General features: G+C 42.4%; 1 pseudogene; it reads right to left on the bottom strand.

Annotated features, from left to right (window-relative positions):
- LOC109901376 (intraflagellar transport protein 172 homolog) overlaps positions 1-21,070 on the bottom strand; it is a 144,401-nt pseudogene that overhangs the window by 107,738 nt on the left and 15,593 nt on the right.

Genomic DNA, 21,070 nt, shown 5'->3' with positions numbered 1-21,070 from the left:
TTTGGAATGACCACATAAATCAGGACTGGCCCCTATTATCTTTCACTGGAAGCTGCTCTACACAGAACTAGAGCCATCTGTGATCTGCAAAATATAAAATAGGCAGTCACATTCCTGTCAGCATCTACTGGGATTTGGATGAATTTCACCATGTTCATAAGTAAATAACCATTTCACTGTCCATAAAATGCGTAACAGATACCATGGCTACTCTCTTATCCAGAACATCATAATCCTGAAGGGCAATAAATGAATCCACTTCATTCTGTCTCTGACCCTTCATTCCTCTTTCCTCACTGTTTCAACGCCCCGTCATGTGTGACCTTCAGCGGGCTAGCAGCAACATCAGGATGCCTTAACAGAGCCACGTGCAGTGGTGTGGTGCCTGTCTGTGGAGCTGTGCGTGCGTCTCCTGGCAACCTGCCAGCCCCGTGGTGCAGTGATGTTGCCATAGGGCTGGGACTGGGGAGGGAGGCCAGGGCTGTATGGGGCTGGTAATCAGACCACTGCAGTCCTGCAGGGTGGATCCCTTTCCTGCACGGTCACGCTTCATGCCATTGCACACAGTTCCCATGTGAGCCGCATCTCAAGCAGCCTTCAGCTGCTCCCACCAGGCCTTTTACTTGCCCTCTCTCTTACACACACACTTATTTGGGGCAATTCTGAAGAAAAGTGAAATGCAGTTTACGATGACAGTATAACTAGGTGTTGTGTTAGACATCCACTCAGATGGGGCCTGTTCTGAGAAAACCGTAGGACCCCAGAAAATTACTGTTATGATTTTCCCATCCTATGGTGACAGGAACCAAGCAACACAAGGTACTGCAATTGTTTTTTCTCTTGCCTTTTCCTTGCGATCGATGTTTGATGTCATGCGGCGAGCTCCTAGTGCTCTCTCTTTGCCTACAGTGCAAACGCTAGTAGGCTACATGTTTTCATTCTCATCACTGCAGACCGCACCCATCTACCCTTCAAATGTTATGTAACTCAACTTGTGTGAGCCATTCCCCTCAAACTGAAAGTTTTGCCTTTTTCCATCCTCTGAGAGTCAGACACGAAATACAATTAATCTTTCATCTAAATGGAGTGTTGGAGATAGCATCTTTCTTTAGACATAGTTAAATAAAAGGTTACATAAATAAATTAAGCCAGTTAAGAACAAATTCTTATTTACAGTGACGGCCTACCTCGGCCAAACCCGGGCCAAATGTGCACCACCCTATGGGACTCCCATCACAGCCGGATGTGATACAGCCTGGATTCTAACCAGGAACTGTAGTAACACCTCTTGCACCGAGATACTGCCTTAGACCGCTGCGCCACTCGGGAGCCCATGAAAACATTATGTTTTGCACCACTGACTTTAAACTAGCACAAATTTCCCCAAGCGAGTCAAGTTCTTGCCAGTAGGATAGAATGCATATTCAATCACTTTAAGGGAATTGAGATCCAATAGAAATATCCTTGGTGTAAGGCCTACATAGTTGCAGGATTAACAGTAATATGCACTATAATTTTCCAGCCTTATTATTATTTGTATTTCTTAAATATTTTTTTTACACAAATTATAATCTTTGGGACGGGTTGCCTTAATCAGAGGTGTGTGTGTGTGTGTGTGTGTGTGTGTGTGTGTGTGAACTGTGCAGAGTGAGGGAGAAATAGTCTAGTCTACATTAGAGTCGTCCCTACCCTAAACCCTAACCATTTTAAATGTCAACTTCAATGGGGTAGGAACGTCCCAAGGATCCCGGATTGCACGGACCTTTCTTGAACAGTTTAATAGCCGCGAGAAGTGAATAATACGCATGCGCAATATGGAGGTTTCAGTGACAAAACAAATTCTCTGCAGCGCTTCAAAGTCATAGCAGGGCAGAAGTGTAGTCAATTCGTGCAACACATAAGTATGTCGGCTACACAGTCGTACGACAAGTGCTTGTTGACATAAATACCAACTGTACGCGCTTTGTGTTGTCAATGTTTACATAATTAGGCCAACTTACAGTTCCTACGGGTGTTTTGCTAAGCAACTAGGTATGTCGGCTAGCTACTAACGTTATAGGCTAAAGCTACCGAGCCTAGGACACCATGCGACACAGACCCACACAGGGAAAATCATCCTACCTGATACTTTTAAACTTTCACTTCTCCCGGGTAGAGCGTTCTCTGGAGTCGGCATCTGTGTTTTGGAAGAGATATCTCCCATTCTACTGTGGGTAAAATGACGCCAAATCAAACGGAGTCGAGTCGTTACGACCATTGAGCTCAGCGGTTGCAGTGGTGCGGACACAAACTAGCCGAGCCTTCTTAATTTCCTACATAACAACTTGTGTAACGTTTTCATGTTTATACTCTACAATTGGCTGGGCACAGCCTATTACCAAACCTGCATATATATTTGATTTAGCTATAGGCCTAAGTAATTAAAGCAAATGTAATAATGATTAAATGTATTTTGCATTAACAAATATATAGGGCTATAGGCTGAAAGACCTATGAATGCCAAAACCTTCGCCTATATGAAATGTTGAGGTAAATGATGTCATTATCAGGATACAATTAAGCAATAAGGCACAATGAGGTGTGGTATATGGCCAATATACCACAGCCATCCAGGAGTGCCTGGATACAGCCCTTAGCCGTGGTATATTGGCCATATACCACTGAATACCATATACCACTGGGGTGCCTTATTGCTATTATAAACTGGTTACCAACGTAATTAGAGCAGTAAAATTACATGTTTTGTCATTCTGGTGGTATATGGTCTGATATACCACGGCTGTCAGCCAATCAGCATTCAGGGCTCGAACCACTCAGTTTATAATGGAAACAATAATTTGTGTAGCCAATCATGTTTCAGCCTTGATACATTGTAACATTAGTAAACCAACGCATTGTAACCATATTTTGAGACACAAGTCGGTTTCTGGTAGTTTCGGTGAACTAGAATAACGAAATGCATGACCTGACAAAATATAGCCATTCCCCAAAAAAATACATTTGCCCTGCTTTTCTTTTAAACATTCTGTTATTTTCTGAATCAGGCTTTGACTATTTTGTCATGGTCCATTTTATGAAATAAGAATGTTGCCAGAGTTGAACCATTGCATTTTTTTTATAGCTTGTTGCATTATTAAATAGTTTTAAAATAGTTATTATTAATAAATAAAGAATGGAATACATTGGGGAAAATGTCCTATCTGTTCATTTCTCAGGCAACATTTCCTGATAAAAAAAATAAGTCTGTCAAGTCATTAACAAAGTTACTCAAATGAATATGAAAGAGGTTTACGCAAGTTTGAATTAAAAAGGATTTGCCTCTTCAAGTGTGGAGAAACTCGAATCTAGCTTTTGGTTCAAGGCCCTTGCACACAGCACTGTTCCGAGGGGCTTTGGGTACCATGCCTGAGCAGGCAACTAACAATTCCATTTAAAAAGATTTGTGTAAACTAGTTTTCAGCAGATAAATGTGCAATAATCTGGAGTTAAAGCAAACAGCTGTGAATGAGTTTAGATCATGTATAAAACTTCAATTGTATTTTGAATTTATTGTTGGCCTTTTTCGAAAATCTGCATTTTTTTGTACAAGATTTCTCTGCAACAGACTCGAATGTTATAGGCATAGGGAGGGTAGCCTAGTGGTTAGAGCGTTGGACTAGTAACTGGAAGGTTGCAAGTTCAAACCCCCGAGCTGACAAGGTACAAATCTGTACCTGAACAGGCAGTTAACCCACTGTTCCTAGGACGTCATTGAAAATAAGATTGTGTTCTTAACTGACTTGCCTAGTTAAACATTCTTATCAGATGTTATTGCGGGTGTAGAGAAATTATTGTGTATATAGCTCCAACAGCGCAGTAATATCTAACAATACACACAAATGTAAAAGAATGGAATTAAATAATATTAGGTCGAACAATGTCGGAGTCCGGTGTCACACATTTATGTGTGTACCGCAATAGTAAAATAGACTAGAATACAGTTTATATATGAAGTGGATAAAACTGTACCTAAACATTATTTAAAGTGGCCATTGTTCCATTATGACTATGTACATAGGGCCGCAACCTCTAAGGTGCATGGTAGAGTAACAGTCTACTGATTAAAGTTCAGTACTGGGCGGAGGCCGGCTTGTGGTGACTATTTAACAGTGATGGACTTGAGACAGAAGCTGTTTTTCAGTCTCTAAGGTCCAAGCTTTGATGCACCTGTACTGACCTCTCCTTCTGGATGTTAGCAAGCCGTGGCTCGGGTGGCTGAGGTCCTTGATGACGTGGCCTAGAGACTGGTGTGTTGTTAATTCCTATAGGCCTACATCTATAGTCCGATACACTCAGGAAAATTATCTTATGTGGAAATCCACAAATAATACATTTTTAAAAATTGCAAGTTTTATCCAACACAATCACATGAGAACAATTTGTTTACGGAAGACATATAGTTGGTTATAGATACTTGGGTTTGTTAAAAGGATTGGCTAGAGACTGATCGATGTTGATGCACGAGCTGAGACCACTGTCTTTCATTTGTGAAATCAATTAACTTTAATAGCTGCATAGGCCCTATAAAACTGAACAGCAATGCGTCACGTTCACAGTGCATCGCCTATTGTCCATAGCGTTTGAGACTTGATGATAAAATAGATGGGAAAGGCTGTGTTTTGTCGTCTTCCATTCAACACCAATATACTACACATTCTAGATGTACACTGTGGTCACCTGCAGCCTGCAAGCCTACATTAACGCCACTGCACCCTTTCACTGCAGGGCTCGACGGCTTCTTTGCCGCATAGAAGGCCTCTAAATCAGATAGGCTTTATTCATTACTGTGTAATATAGGTCAGCATAAAGGGGTGGATTGCAGAGCTTGGCTTACCATACAAGCCATCTGGAGTTCACTGCGCGTCGAATTTGCTCACGGGAGGCACGCGTCCGGCTGCTCGGCAGATGACACTGCGTTTTACTGCGGCACGAGAGGGGGATAAGGGGACCTCAACCAAATCCATGCATACGAACGGGTGTTCACTTTGAACAATAGAAAAGGTCTGGGGTTATGGTGCAGCTATAGACTACATACAACGTCGCCTTTGTTCTGCAGTACTACCACATTTTACGTAAGATGTAGACTGCGCCACCGATGTAGTCCTATCCAAGGCCTATTACAGAAATGATTGAAAATAGTTGAACATTTAACATTGCAATGTGCATTATTTCTACCATAAGAATTATCCACTCATATAAACGTAGGCCTAATTGTCCATACATATATCATATTCCAGGCCTTATATGATGCTATTATTAGCGAGCACGATTTATTATTATTTTTTCATATTGGATCTCTGTGTAACTTAATTCAGGGTTCGAATGAATAACGAAAGAATCCCAATAAATCAATGGGCTTCGTATGGGACACGACAGGGATGTGGGTTGGGGGAGAGAACGCACAGATGACAGGCCATATGAAGACGGCCCATTTGGGGTAAGAATATCTTAATTCCCAATACTTCATAAAGGTTTCTCGCCATGTTTGCAAAATATTTACGATTGGCCGAGTATGAAAACACAGCAGTGTAGGCTACATGGACACAGCTCTTGAGAATTATCAATAATGAATTATGCCAGGCACGTGCAGTTTGATAATTGTGCATTCCACATGAGCAGGGATAAAGTGAATAGGCATGGTGTCTCCATTTTTCCAGATGCCTATAAAAAAGGTGCCTATAGTCTTCTTTTGCCACATCAGCCTATACACATAGCTATAAAATTAGGCCCCTATATATTTATATTGTGATAATTGAAAATGTAGCCTAATAAAATGCATCAGACATTCACATATTTGTTTCAACGTCGATAGGCCTAAGTTTTTTTTCATTAGAAAAACGATGTCAATGCAAAATGTAGGCTCATGATTATGGCCATCGTGTGTATTTTTCTGTTAACCACGTCTATTGTCATTGCAAGGCTTATAGGTAGGCTAATCTCGGTAAGTCAATTACATGAGAGAAAAGGGGAGTTGGAGCGTCCCATTTCGAAACCCCTCCGATTTGTTTAGTAAACCTGCAGATGCTACCTCTTCCCTTTTGAATAATTCTCAGAAGAGAAGAGAAGTGGAGGAACAGCACAAGGGAGAGGAGCAGGGCGACCACGCTTTAAGCTGCGCACGGCGATGATAAACTGGGCTACTCTCCTCTCTGTCAGATGGCTCTTTGCATCAGACCCTTTTACGTGACAGTCTCGACTGGCTCTGCCTCCAGACTGCACCAAAGCCGTCTCCTCTCAGTGTGCTGCTTAGATGTAGCCTATGCTTTTAGCATTTCCCGCATCCTTTGAAGAGGTCAGGGTATTTTAATGCACAATCAGTGGAATATGGGTGTTTTCATCACGGCACCAATTTCCATCTTTCGCAGCGCGCAGACAATATGGCAGAATTGATGTCACTGGAAGGACATTTCTGTTCAGCATCATCAACGGAGGAGACCATCCTTGGTACCCAACCGGATGTACGGACTGTTTCGATGTTTCGAGGAAAATGAGAGTTGATTGTAAAGGTATCGCAACAACGCATTTCTGTAAGTTGTTCCGCTGAATAACATGTTGCAAAGTTAAGTATCATTTTTTTTGCCTCAGCATTTTGACACAATATTCTGTTTCTAAAGGGGGGAGGACTAATTCAAATACGCATAAACCTTATGTAGATATGCATGTTTTTAGTTAATTGTAAATAAAGTGCTATTTCTAAATATGGGATTGTTAGCATATATATATATATATATATATTCTTTACTTTTGGCACCTTCTCAATAGGTTCTATTACAAGGCCTATTATCCGTTATATATTCTTGATTCTGTCAATATGGCTTCTGTTTATCCCCAAAACCAATGTGTTGGTCACAGCTTTGCCAAATTGTACCTCCCACTCTTTTTCTCCAATATTGAGCTAACCCCTGTATGATGCAGGTGCGTTCAGTGCCTCCACCTCCTAACCCACCCTGCTCGACCCCCACAAAAAGGCAGGGACGACTCTATTCAGCCCAACAGCTTTTCCCCACTCTTTCTTAGCTCATGCAAAATGCAGCAGAGGTATCTAGGTCATTCGCATTTTAGCGTGTGCAAGATTTGACAAAGCTGATGAGAAGCCAGATGGGCCCTCTTCTATTTTTTTTGGTATCATGGGAGTTGAGCAAAAGGACCGACTGCAGCAAGCCCTGTATTTTCGCTGCTGTCACTCGGGCCTGGCGTTCGTTGCACCACCAAGGATCGGGCTATGTCTACATCCAAGGAAATAATAATATAGAATACATCTCATGCGCTCGGAAGACTGCCACTGCCAGGATATTAGGTAACGTAGGCCTAACATAACGGTTAGCTTTTTTGCGTCTTTTTAGATTCTCAGTGGAGTTTATTATTATTAGTCTATATGCCATGTCGACCTCCAATAATGCAATGGTGACTAACAATGTATACGGATTAGGCGCTACTGTATTGGATAACGGTGCCTAGCCAGCCGGTGGAATACGTAGTCGTACATTTTGGTGCAAGACCGTTGCTTTCAATGAGGTTGCCCTCATTACGCGCACTGCAGCTCGTCATGCAGTTGCCATTACAGTAGCTGTTACAGTGATACAGAGAAAGACTAAAGGGGCCCTGTCTCTCCTCGTGTTCACAGCGGACCTTGATTTAAATGTCCATACAATTAAGGCACGCGGTGAATGCCAAGAGAGAGGGTAAACATCATCAACATGTACGATGTGTGTTCATGTGTCATATTACACAGTAATAGGTCGTCAGATAAGCCTCTACCTCAAAAGGTGAAAGGTCTTTCTTTGGAGGTTCTGTACCGTGCCTTGTGCTAGCATTTCTGTAAGGAAGCGACTGGAGCGCGCCATTCCATTCTCTGCTATAGCCTGCGCGGTTAATTGCTGTAAGGTCGAGGTGAAATCTCATCCATATAAATACACACGCTGCGTTTTGTGGAATTTAGATCTTTGTAAATTCTTAACTGGGACACTTAGAACATATACCTAGAAGAAGGGACTCTGGATGATGACAAATGGAAAGTAATAGACTATTAAATCAACGTGTTTGTTGTATGACAATATTAAGTGAAGGCCTGTGAAATGGATTGCATAGCTTCCTATAATGGAACGAAAGGCAAACACTAATGCGCACAACGCGTTTTGTTACACAGTGATGTATGGTCAACAAGAGATGCGTAAAATAAAATTCGCAGTCCAAATCGGGACATCAGTGACATAATCCGTGTGGCAGTATTAGTTTGTCCGGCCTAGCAGCGCATGTCAAATTACTCAAGGAATACAGTGTCGTTATAGGCCTACATGTTTCGGGTCAGGGTAAAAGGAATGTGATACGATTGATATTTTCAGCCATGAAAAACGCAGTGATTACATTATCTCATATCAGCAGGGATTAACACAAGGTTTGTGGATTATGTCGATTACGTTTTGCATGCATTTTGTAATATTCTACAATTATGATTGTTGTAACCAATTCTTTGCAATAAAATCTCACAATGCACAAAATAATGTTAAGAATTTATTTTTTTAAACCAGAAATTATGCATCTGTTTTGTTTCTTTGGTGCGCTATGTTCAGACAATCCACAAATGTGAAATTAATAACATGGCTTGTCAAACTGCAATGCAGAATGCATGTAAAACTTTCATAATGATTTTCTATATTTCAGATAACATTCCTGAAATGTATCTGGTGGTAAAGTGCATTATCACAAACACAAATCATGTCAAACGCTTGTCATAGTAAACCATAAGTTTTCGGTTCGACAGGTTCTTCATTAAGAAATGTCATGTTTAAGACTGGTATCTTTTTTGCAGCCAAATTGAACGAAAGAGCATAACTTCAATTTGCAAATGTACCACTGTCCCTCACAAGATCATATGGTGTGAACGTTAGCCTGAATATGATCGATATCATGCACTCTGAAAACGACTTGAACAGCGCGAAAATGTTCATTCTTTAAAATATATATATATTTTTAAGACTTAGTTTAGCTTATGTTTTCCCTCTAGGACCTTTGCATTTATAAATAGACCCACAGAGTGATTACGACAATACCTAAAAAGGTAAAAAGTTGTGCTTATTGTAGTTTGAGATAGTAACTATGTATTTCAAAGTAATGAGTACGTTTGGTTTAAAAATGAATATTTATGCAGGTAATACAAATTAAACATTTACACTGATTTAACTATCAAAATCAAAAGCGGTCTAGACAAATGAAGGCAGTTGTACAATCATTTTGAGACAGCATGAAGACTGTTGGGGTGTCCGTTCGGGCACTTGCATCTTCATCTTAAATTGGTTTATATAGGCTAGTTTAATGTTTCTTTGCAATGGTAATTCATGGACATTATAACACAGGATTCCTGATTTTACATTCTTACCGAGAATGCGGTTCTGTTGTATCAAATTGTCACAATTCCCGATGTCAGTTTGATAATATAGTACAGGTAGGCTGATGGACAAGCGAAAAGAGGCCTGACATGCCTATATGCGTTACATAACGCAATTTCAATATATTGGTAAAAAAACGTTATTTCAATGCACTAATTTCTAATTAGGCCTACTTAAACCGTTTTGGATTTGACGTTGCTTTCAATTAAAAAATTCGGACAAACGGAAAATTAGGCCTATGTGGAATAGTTGAACATGCCTGTTTCATAAACGCTTTTCTGAATGTTTTAGGCCGCGAGCTCCCAATAGATAACTTTGAGCGAGTAGGCCTACTGGATGGTGAAATTTCTGCTTCTCTCTTTGGAAGTATAACTGAAGAAGCAGACAGAAAAACGCATACATATATGACAAGTTTTATGTTGCATAAAAGTCTGTGCAATAGGGTCCTGCATTTAAAAGGCCAAACCTTTAGTCGCGGGTGTTTGTGGTATAATTATAAAATGAGATAATTTTGGATAAATAAAAGATAGCATTTAGGATTTTCTGTAGATTTTTTTGTAGAATTTGTAAGGATGACATAAGTGTACCCTATAGGTGGCCTAAACAAATAATCAACATTTATATTGAAAATGAGGTAAAAATGTATATTGTCAGGTATGGAGACAAAATAGAGTGGGTTACCACAAAGATGATCTCTCAGTGATACCTTGCTGAGGAGATAACTGATACCTGTGCTGACCTCATTTCTGTATACCCTCCGCTTAAAATAAATATCGTCATGAAGATACAGTCCTATAATCTATGATGTTCCATTTTGCTCTACAAGAGACAAGTTATTTTACCTTTATTGTGGGGGATTTTTTTTAATTTGGGTGGGCCTTTCTAATGATGTCCATGAACGGGTATTTGTGGCTGATAACCTTTGTCCACAAGGGGTATTCTTCGGCTGGGAATCACTCCACCTGAGTGGGTAAGGGTGCGATGATTCATAACATTTTTATAGACCTAGAACCCAATTTAATATCAGGTAGTCTACTAATAGCTATAAGATAATACATGCACTGAGCTGTGTGGTCTACCTTTTCTGTTCAGCAACTAAATGTCATTTTGGTTGAACACACAATAAAAAGAATGGGGCCTAACAGCTCTCCCATTTTCTAGGTGGCCTTGTATTTACTTGTATTAGAAGAAATTGATGCAGAATATTTTTTATTTAACCATATTTCCATCATATGAAATGCATTCAAATCTGCATTTAATCCAACAATACATGAAGCCAATACAGTATTCTAAAGTGCACTATGTCAAATTCTCCTATCACACAGGAACTTTGCTTTTAGAACACAGCACACGTATTACAGATAACAGCACTTTGATTATGAAGATACAGCACCTGAAGTGTAAAGGCATCTTTCAAGTCCCTCAACTAAATAAAACCCCACTTTGGTTGTAGCCTACTCCAGTCCTTCAGCAGTACCAGAAACATAGGTGAAATGGGAATGAACACACATTCAAAAGGTAAAACAGGACAGACACAGAGGAGAAGAGGAATGTTCTGCTGAACTTTACAGACATCCCCATGGTGACACAGAATCCTGACATCAGGGACTAAGTGGCCAATGGGATGCCAGTAAGGACTGTGCTGATGTCAGCGCTGCAGAAATGTATGGCGCAGTAACACAGCAGGTCTTCTCAACAGTCTATTGTTATGGAATGATGTGAACTGTTCAACACTAACACCAAACCAGAGATGGAGGATGGATGAAATAACTCAGAAGTAGGCAGAGGCTCTAAGCAGAGTACGGTATGGTAAATTACTGTAGTTATGGGTATGCGGTACACTGGACGAAGATTGAGTTTTCAGCATCTTGTTCCTGTCAGTGGAAGAAGAAGCCGGAGTTGGGGAGTCCACCACGCCACAGACTCACAAACTTCAGCAAATCCTGGCACTCCGGGCATGAGATATAGATATATATTTATATATTTGACACACACTGGCTTATTACACGTGTTTAAATCTCTGTGGACATTAGTCCATTTACTTAAATCACACTGTAATCCCAATCACACACAGGAAGGATGAAACACAAAGGAACATGGGCCCTTCTCGAAGACGCAACCTTACATGTTATACATTCTAAACCTGCATGAGTGCCTGTGATCAAAAGTGTGGATAAATTCTAAATCAAACCCAGTGTTTCATGTGGGTGAGGGCTGATGGACTAGCAGCTAAATCAGCAGAGGAAGTCATAAGCACAGTGATGTAGTCTCCAGGTCGAACATAACAAACCCCCTTCTTACCCTTGTGACAATTACGAATGTATTCCAGTCATCCTTGTTAGCTGCCTTGCCAGGTTCTTTGAACTCAATCTTATTCCGCGAGAGAGCGCGAGAGCTTTCATTACAGTCGTATGTTTAGTCAACCAATTAACAGGTCTGCCATCATACGTGGGTCTGCTAACTGCCTCCCTGAACACAACACAGTCCTCTGGGTGTTGTGGGAGGCCAGTCAGTCCCTGCATCTCTGGATAGCACTGCATCATTACGTACTATATACCAGGTTATATGCACCCGTGTCTTGTCAGTAATGTTATGACTGGTGCAGGCCTCTGAGCAAGCAGGAGTCAGCACCTCTGCTTTGCTTACCAGTACAGTATACACATGTATGCCATCAACTAGTTAGGTTGAAGAACAAAATGGGGTTCATATGTACTTTTGTGAATCTATGCCAATTACAAGAATAACATGGCAATTATAAAATATTTAACTAAGGTCAAAGACTCTCCAACAATAGCCCCCCTCACACAGACACACCCCTGGAGTAGATGGTACAGTCCTAGACACTGGGGTAATTCCATAGAGATGGGAGAGGGTAAGGTGCTCTGTAGGGGGTTTCTCCCACCCACCTGTGATAACGCAAGGCAGGTAGCGGATGCCGGTGTTGGCTGCCAGTAGAGAGGCGTCGTAGGTGTCCCTCTCGTCGTTGGGCAGCACCTGCTCCACCCGCTGGTCCATGGACACCGTCAACACCCAGTCACGGATCTCCTCACGCTGGGCATCCTGGGATATGACAACAACATCATCACAGCCTAGTGTCATCATAAGACCATAACAGGAAAGTCACACAACAGCAATATTACGCACCTCATTAAATAGTAATATGCTGTAGCTAAGCCAACAACGTCATGATATAGAGCTATCAAGCTAACACTGTCACAGGACAGTTATAACACAGCAACATTTCAGACCTGTCATAAGACATAATGACACAGCAAAGCAAACAATATCGACTTGTGCCTTACAGTGACGTGTAGCTTAGCAGGGACAGGAACCTCGGAGATGTCCGTGTCCTGGAAATCAGAGTGGTCCAGATTCCCTTCATCTATCCCCTGGAAATACCACAACAGGTATCAAGACAACATTCACTCATTATCTCATCTTCAAACATTCAAATTAAAACAATGGATACAGAAAATGTTTACAGTTACTCACTGTTTATATGATGAAATATAGATTGTTATCACTCATATAAGCTACTTGTGAAGTTTTTATGCTGACTGAAAAAGTCTGCAGATTCGGTCAAGTTGAGGTGAAACCCCAAGGTAAAGCTGAGTGGGGACTCACATTAGACAGATCCAGGAAGTGGTTGAGGAAGATAAAGGACATGTTCTCCTAGCTCACAGCCTGTAGAGAGAATCAATAGTTCAGCGAGTTGGGAGAGATTGACATTCTCCTAAATTATTTCATTTTTGTTCATTTCCCCCAAAAATGTAATTCTGAACATGGACCATGCGATAAGCTACTTCATACTGCTGTTTGAGCACAACATTATTCATAACACCTCCAGCGGCCCTACCAGGAGCACAGAATCATGGGACTTTGATCAGAGTAGTTCCCAGGGGGCTCCAGCAACAACAACCCCCCCGCCTCCCGTGATTGGCCGAAGCTCATACGAGCAGTTCTCATACCCTGGCAGCCATGCCCGCCTTGTAGAAGGCCTTGTCAGCTGGGATAAACTCTGTGTGGCGCAGCAGGGAGATAGACAGCTTGGCAGCCACACTGACCTACAGAAAGATAGGGAGAGGGGTGGAGAGGAGAGAGATCGGAAGTGAGTGTGTACCACAGCCAACACTATACAAAAAACAGGCTTCCGAGAGTTGTCAAGTTGGCTGGAGGAACATTCTTGATAAACACAGGAAACTGTTGAGCGTGAAAAACCCAGCAGTATTACAGTTCTTGACACTCTCAAAACGGCTTTGCCTTGGTTTCTCAAGTGTTGTTTGTATCGCTGGTCCACATAATCTTCAAACCTACATGAATAGACAGACACACAATGCAGAAGGACGTTCTACTCAAAAATGAATGAAAATAAAAGTATGCTGCCACCATCTAAAATATAAATTACACTTCCAGAAATGAGCCCATTAACACATTGGTAAAAATGTTGTGACCGGTCACTATCGTCTCCCCTCTCCCTCTGGACCTGTACTCATCAGCAGCAGCATTACGTCTCTCAGGTCAGCCCACATGCGGAAGGACTCAGCGCCGTCTCTACCTAACAGGCTCAGCAGGTCCAGGAACATCATCTTGTAGTTCTGGGGGTTGGCTGGGGCACCTTCTCCGCATCTCCCTCCTTGATCAGGTGGGTGGCGTACAAGTTCACACACACTTGTGAAGAATCTTGTAATTCTACAAATATTAAAATGAAAAACAGTAATGGAATAAAACTGAAAACACAAAAATAAGGATGAAAGACAATGAAACTAAAGCAGGAGTGTTGATGGTAGAATCACTACCTGTTTAGAGGCGATCTCTATGCACTTGGCCCATTGGCCTCTCTTAGCATACATGTCCAGAGCTGCCATGACATCCACTCCTACCAGCTAGGATTAGAGAATATCACAAATTACTAATATGGTATACACTTCGTATATATGAAAGCCTTTCAGCAGGTTTTACAAGGCAATGGAAGCCTCGTAATAGCAAGCAACCAGAAACTTTGAAACATGCTTTTAAAACTAGCCTGACGGTTACAAACACCCACATTATGAAGTCTTTGGTGCATTATGCAGACAATACACACAGAGTGACACGTCCTTCGAAATCTGCCATTCACGTTTCACAGGCAGGACTTTTTCCATCATCATTCAACTAGAGAAGTCAGAGCCACTGAGCCAGTCTAATGTGGCATAACAAAGAAAGCAAGGACTGGGAATATGGATCCATTTTGTTATTTCGCTCTTATTTCTGAGTGGATGGAACCTAGGCCACCATTTCAATAGTCTCCTCCCAATAGTAGGAGAGCAGAGAAAGAGGTGAGGAGGAGGCAGAGAGAGTTGAGGAATTAGAGGTGGGCACACTGACATGAAAGATATCTTACAGCACACCACCACACAATGATACTTCCCTTCCTGATTTTCTAATGAAATCAATATATATATATTTTTATATCATTGGATACACATAATATTACAAGTTATTTGGTACTTGCTGAGTAAGTATTACTTAAAAACAGGCAAATTATTTGCAATACGTAGTTGCTTTAAATTGTAGCTACTCACCGAATCCTCTTTGCCTTAGTTTCTCAAATGTTGTTTCTATCGCTGGTCCACATAATCTTCAAACCTACATGGATGGATAGGACAGACACACAATGCAGAAGAAAAGTTAAATGTCCTTCATTGTCCTCTATTATGTACTATAATGACTGTGTTCAGGAGCTGGAGTACAAGAAAGCGATGTAACCATGTAATCCTCCCCAGATAGATAAATCACAGCACAAATGTACTGTACTAAAAGGACAACAGTAATAAGTGGGAACGTATGGAGCATCAGCAGCTCTCATTGTCTGAAGGAGTTGGTTCTGTTCTCCCTACAGGCAGCCGTTGATTATATACACTTTATAAAGGCTCTGAAACAAACAGGGATGCTGAGAAAGAGCTAAGTCAAAACGTGTACATTTGACAAACAATGTCTAATAAAATCGACTGACAAAATAAACAACTAGTTAGCTACTGTCGTTCACTCTGGATGAGATCCTAAATGACTAATGCAACATGCAGAATAGATGAAAGGAATCCAATCGCATTCACTCAGTCTCCCTCTGTCTCTCTGGTTTTTAGGAGCAGCAGCAGCTGACTGATGTCTGTGAGGCCTCTGACTGACACACTGATTTCCCCTAGCTGTAGCCTAATGACAGAGGTGGTATTCTAACCGGATAGGCTTGTTGTCAGGGGCGACCAGGCAGCGTTGTAGACAGGCTCACCTTGGATCCAGCTCCTTGGCCACTCTCTTGGCTTTGTTCCATTCTTCTCCCTCAATGAATGCATCTATGGCTTCCTTAATTAGGTCCAGGCTGAGGTACAGCTCAGCCGCCTGAGGAAAATAAAACATTTGGCATCAAAAAAGAATGCTTGAAGGACGCCAGAGAATAGGCATAAAACATGGGATGCCTTGTCTTTTTCTATCAACACACTCGCTTTCCGTTGGCAGAGCGGCCTCCACACCTTTAGATTGATGAAACCTGTTGCAGAATGTAGTTATGTCCCCTAAATCTTTTTCACAGAATTTTTCTAAAAGAGATTATTTGACCTCAAACATTTTGAAGGACTGAAAGATGAACATTCATACTGTATTTGTTCAAGACTAGCTATGAATAGGCACATAATGGTCCCGTCGAGGCAATCATTGACTGGACAACTGTCTTCCACACCCCATGTCAAATCAATATTAATAAACTTTCTAAATAGCATGAAATTGCTGTAATTACTTCAATAGAATTTCCACATATCAGTTGACATACAGTAGCCTGAAACCATGCCTGTACAAAATAACACTGAATGATCAATATCAAGAGGCCGTTAGTATTGAGGGAGCCACAGCAGGAAGTGTGCGGTGACTCACAGCACTGTACTTCCTGAGCTGGGTGAGGCGAGGGCCCACAGCATGGATCACATCCACAGCCCTCTCCTGGGTCAGGAACTTGATGGCCAACTTAGCAGCCTGGGGGAGGTCACACACACAGGAAACATTGAGTCGCTACACTCACGGCCACAGACAGTGGCACAGAAATACACAGGAAATATGAAATGGCACAACTGTCCATCCAGGGCCACAGATAGAGGCTTGTCTCATAACCAAAAACCCAAGTGACACTACACCAGTCGGTTTTGTAAGGACAGCATGTGTGGGTTGTGTTATAGTGACATTCATTGTCAGTCCTGGGGCTCCATTGTGTACCTTCATCCAGCACTTCTCCACGATGGGGGAGTTGGTGGAGTCCTAACCTTGAAGTAACACTCCACGGCCCGGGCGTACTCCCCAGACTGCTCCCATTCCCCAGACTGCTCCACCCCTCCGTACACAGACAGAACACACGTCAGTAAGACATTTACATGTCCTCCTTGGCATTATGAATTAGATATAACTGAGACGCATTGGTGATTAACGGACCAGATGGAAGTGAAGGGAATAACAGAACTAGAACATAAGACTTGGAAGCCCATTCTAAGAACAGACAGAATACAGTACATGTCTGTCTGCGATTAAGGATTCAGGCTTCGAAGGCAAATACAAGAATACACAGCGCACACTTCTCTCATTAAAATCCCATCTCTCTCCCTCTTCTCCCATGCGTTACAAACTCAACCCTTGTGATGTTATAAGACAGAGACAAGAGTCAAAGTGAATGGCAACATGTGTTAGAGTGTTCTGGCTCTCAATTGAGCATGATTGACAGTATCAGAGGGCTGAATTACTCTCAATTAGGAACTGAACTAAAGACTGCAAAATAAATGTCTCTTCCTTTCCCCCCCTTCTTTATGACGAAGGCTTTGATCTTTTCCCACAAGTCATTAAAAGCAGGGAGCTGATGGTTGGAGACTAACGGAGGCCCTGTGTGTCTGCACTTTAATGAGCTGCTCATTATGGATTTAATTCAGGATAAAAAGCTGCCAATGTTTAATAACGAATCATCCCAAAGCACATCTAGATTAATAACAGACCACGACACAAACTGCGTGTGTACATGAGTTTCTCCTTCTCTGTTAATGTGCAACGTTGAGACACGTTTTCTCTGCCTCTCCAAAGCCACAAACAAACATATTAAAAATGGGATAATAACCAGGAAAAAGGATGGTAAAAACAGATGTTGTTGGAGTGAGTCTTGCTCACCGGGAGCCCTTCTTGGCAGCCTCCTTCTCGTACTCCTCTTGAAGGACGCTCAGCTTGTTGGGAAGGTACCCTTTACAGATCCGCATGGCATCACTCCACATCTCCGCGTCCTAAGACAAAAAAACACCAACAACAGCAGCACTCAGTACCAGGGGGCATCCAACTCTGTGAAGCATATCCAGCCAAACGAAGTGTGAATAATGGAATGAAAACATTACGGAGCATTGCATTCTGTTTAACCTGTAGTGTTCTCTGTAAAGCTACCCCCAGACTTCAAGAACACAGAGAATAATGAATTGACTAGAATATGAACCCTCTGATTAAGAATGAAGGCTCACTATATAATATATATAATCACTGTGGCTTCTTGCATAAATTTAACCATTTATTTTTTTAATGACAGAAATAATTCCTGATTTAAACCTCACTGAGGACAATCTGAGTCAAATGGTTTGATTCATTCACATCTCCAAAGTCCTCTTTCAAACCAACCCCGTCAGCTCGACTGTCAATTAGGAGTCTGAAGTGTCAGTTCTAACCAGTTCAAACAAAGACAGTCCCTTACTTTGTGTTACTTAAATGGCCAGCTCTGGCCTCTGAGGCCAGGGAAGGAAGGCCTCAGCCTTGTGAAAGTCCTTCTGTTCAAAACAGAACTTGGCCCGTCCTACCAGCTCATCTGACTCAGTGCCTGGGTCGTTGGCCCCCGCCACCCTCTGGGCTCTAACCCAGTCCTGGTTATGGACGTACCTGTAAGGGACACACCCGGCTAGGAGTTAACCTCCCTCTTCATTTTGTTATAGCGCCAAGTTCAACTGTTTCATTGATCAAATTGAAGACAGCAAACACTCTCTAAAATACTTGATATTAACAGATTAAAGCGCTCCAGCTGATATCAACTAGACAACATGACTCATGATGTTATCTTCCAGTAGCACTAACACTGTAGGTCTCTCATCCTACACTCTCTACAGCAGAGATCAAACAGGCTCAGGGCTCCAGTTCCTCTACTAGCTGAAGAATGCGCAACTCCGTTCTCTGAATACGCTTACCTGTACCCATGTTTGTCCTGTACAACTATGGTCCTTCCGTGGGGTGCTGAAATTCATACTTGAATAAAAAAAACTATCTGCGAATACAATCACCGACGTCTTCCGCGTTGCTCGTAATACGTAAACTGAGATTCAATTGTGCAAGTCAAGATCCTTGGGACGTCCCTATCCTATACCCTAACCATAATCCTTACCTAACCCCATTAAAGTTGAAATGTTAAATGGTTACGGTAAGGGCGTCCCAAGGATACCGGATAGCACAGACTTAATTGAATCACAGCTTATGTAGCACGAGCAAAAAAGTCTGATTGTATTCACAAAAAGGTTTTATTAAAAGTATGAATTTCAGCACCCCACACACGGAAGGACAAACAAAGCAAACCACACGACCAGTTATCAAAAGTCAACTCCGCCTCGATATAAGTGAACGGGGCTGAACGTTCCTCAGCTACATGTTAGTGAGAGCTGAGCTCCCCTCCAACCAAACCTGCCTGCACCACATCTCACACACTTATTATAACCAATGTACAGAGAAGTGAGGGGAAGTTCTGAAAGGGCTGTGCTGGCACCGGCGCTCCGTTTGAAGTCTACTAAGGAAGGCTTGAAGCTCCGACTTCTGTAGGGGACACATGCCAGCACCTCTTTCTAGCTGGCGAAGAACTCCTCCTGATATACTTACATCAGCACCGCCTCTTTCTGGCTTCTCCGCTTTGATGAACTCTGTCTCGGCTTCGGTGAACTTGCCCTTGAAAAATGAAACATTATCACAGCTCAGTGCTTGGCGTTGGAGGGATTACTAATGCATGCGTGACATTTAATGCCTGCGGAAACAGAGCTCAGACACAAATTTGGGCCGGCAATGGAGAATTTCTTGTATTCATCTCTGAGATGACGCAAGCTGCAGAGTAACCTTGAGTGTGTGATTGTTAGGATGAGGAGGAGTTGTGAGTGTGTCTGTATAAGCTGTGGTATTATACCTGATCCTCCAACATTAAGGCGTTTTTCAGGTGGCTCTCAGGGATCGTGTTCTTGGTAGAGAGACGAGCCAGTTCACAGGCAAAGTCAAAGGAGCTGAGAGAGGAGAAGAGAAGTATCATGACCACAATCTACTGTACAGCACCAACAGACTCCTCGCATAGGAATGAATGGGGAAGGTCTTAACAGCTTGTGTCTTGTTGAATGCTTCAGACGATGTTGGGCAATATAAAGCAGGCTTGTTATTGTGTCAATCACAGAACAGAAACATCAGATACTTCGTCAAGTACCTCCCAGTGATCAGAATTTAACTGCAGGGAGATTCTTCATCGCCTTGTCAACGATATTGAAGAGCTTGAGGTTCCAGGCAGTACAGTAAAGTGTAGTCCAGTGCATTGGTCTACTCACCAGTCGTCTGCTGCAAAGCCGATGGAGGTCTCCAGCAGACCAAACTTGTTGAGCAGTTTGACGGCAGCCTCCCCTCCCAGACTCTTGGCCCACAGGTAGGCTACCTGCTTATGGGCACTGGCTGCTCGCCCCCTGTAAAGCACGGAAGAAGAGCAGGAACTGATTAATATGCCAGAAGCTCCCACCATCAATCACCTCACAGCACAGAGAAGAGCAAGAGAGAGAGAAACAGCTACATACAGAGAATTGGATACTGGAGCTCTTAATAAATTACTGTTACAATTAAGTGTTAAATAAAGAGGATGTGCATTTATGTGCCTCTATATTGGTCCAATGGCGGGCCAGAAAGGAGGGAGCAGAAGTAACACAGTTGCAGCCAGGTGAGGATGTGTTAGAGTGTTAGGAGAGCTCTTGCAGCATAACACATCCACCCTGTGCTACTGCTGCTCTTTCTGTTAGCACAGACCACTGTCTTTGATACAGGCCAAGCCAGGGATGTTACAATCACACCGTCCTGCTGTTGACAAACACTCACCGTATCATGGACTCTCAGGTCAACTTTGTTAGTGGTGTGGACACGTACCCTGTAGGCCTCCTCCCACATGTCGTTGACACTACATGTTGACTGCAGCCTTCCACTCCTGGCCCTCCATATAGTGGTTCTCTGCTTCTGAAAACCTGGACTCTGTCCCCAACTCTTGGGATAGGGAACTCAGACTTAACCTGATTAATCTAAATCACCATGAGCCTCTCTCATAAGAATTTTTCAGAATACGCATAAGATGCTTATATTTTCTCTTTGGGCAGCGCCCCCTATCGCTGACCTTGGCCAGGTGCAGGTGAGTGTCAGCCAGTAGGTCTGGGAGATGTGGCCACCAGGTGAATCACGTCGTCAACATTCTATTCTTCTTATACATAGCGATGGCCAAGTCCGGCTTCTCCACTGTCGCAAACAGCCTGCCGATATTCTAGGCACACACACGATTGCATTGCTATGCATGGAGATTGAGTAATTCTTAATCTCTGAATACATAAACTGCA

The sequence above is a fragment of the Oncorhynchus kisutch genome, linkage group LG12, assembly GCF_002021735.2.
Source record: "Oncorhynchus kisutch isolate 150728-3 linkage group LG12, Okis_V2, whole genome shotgun sequence".
Lineage (NCBI taxonomy): Eukaryota > Metazoa > Chordata > Actinopteri > Salmoniformes > Salmonidae > Oncorhynchus > Oncorhynchus kisutch.
The sequence above is the reverse complement of the archived record's forward strand: the minus strand, read 5'-3'. Positions and strand labels throughout refer to the sequence as shown.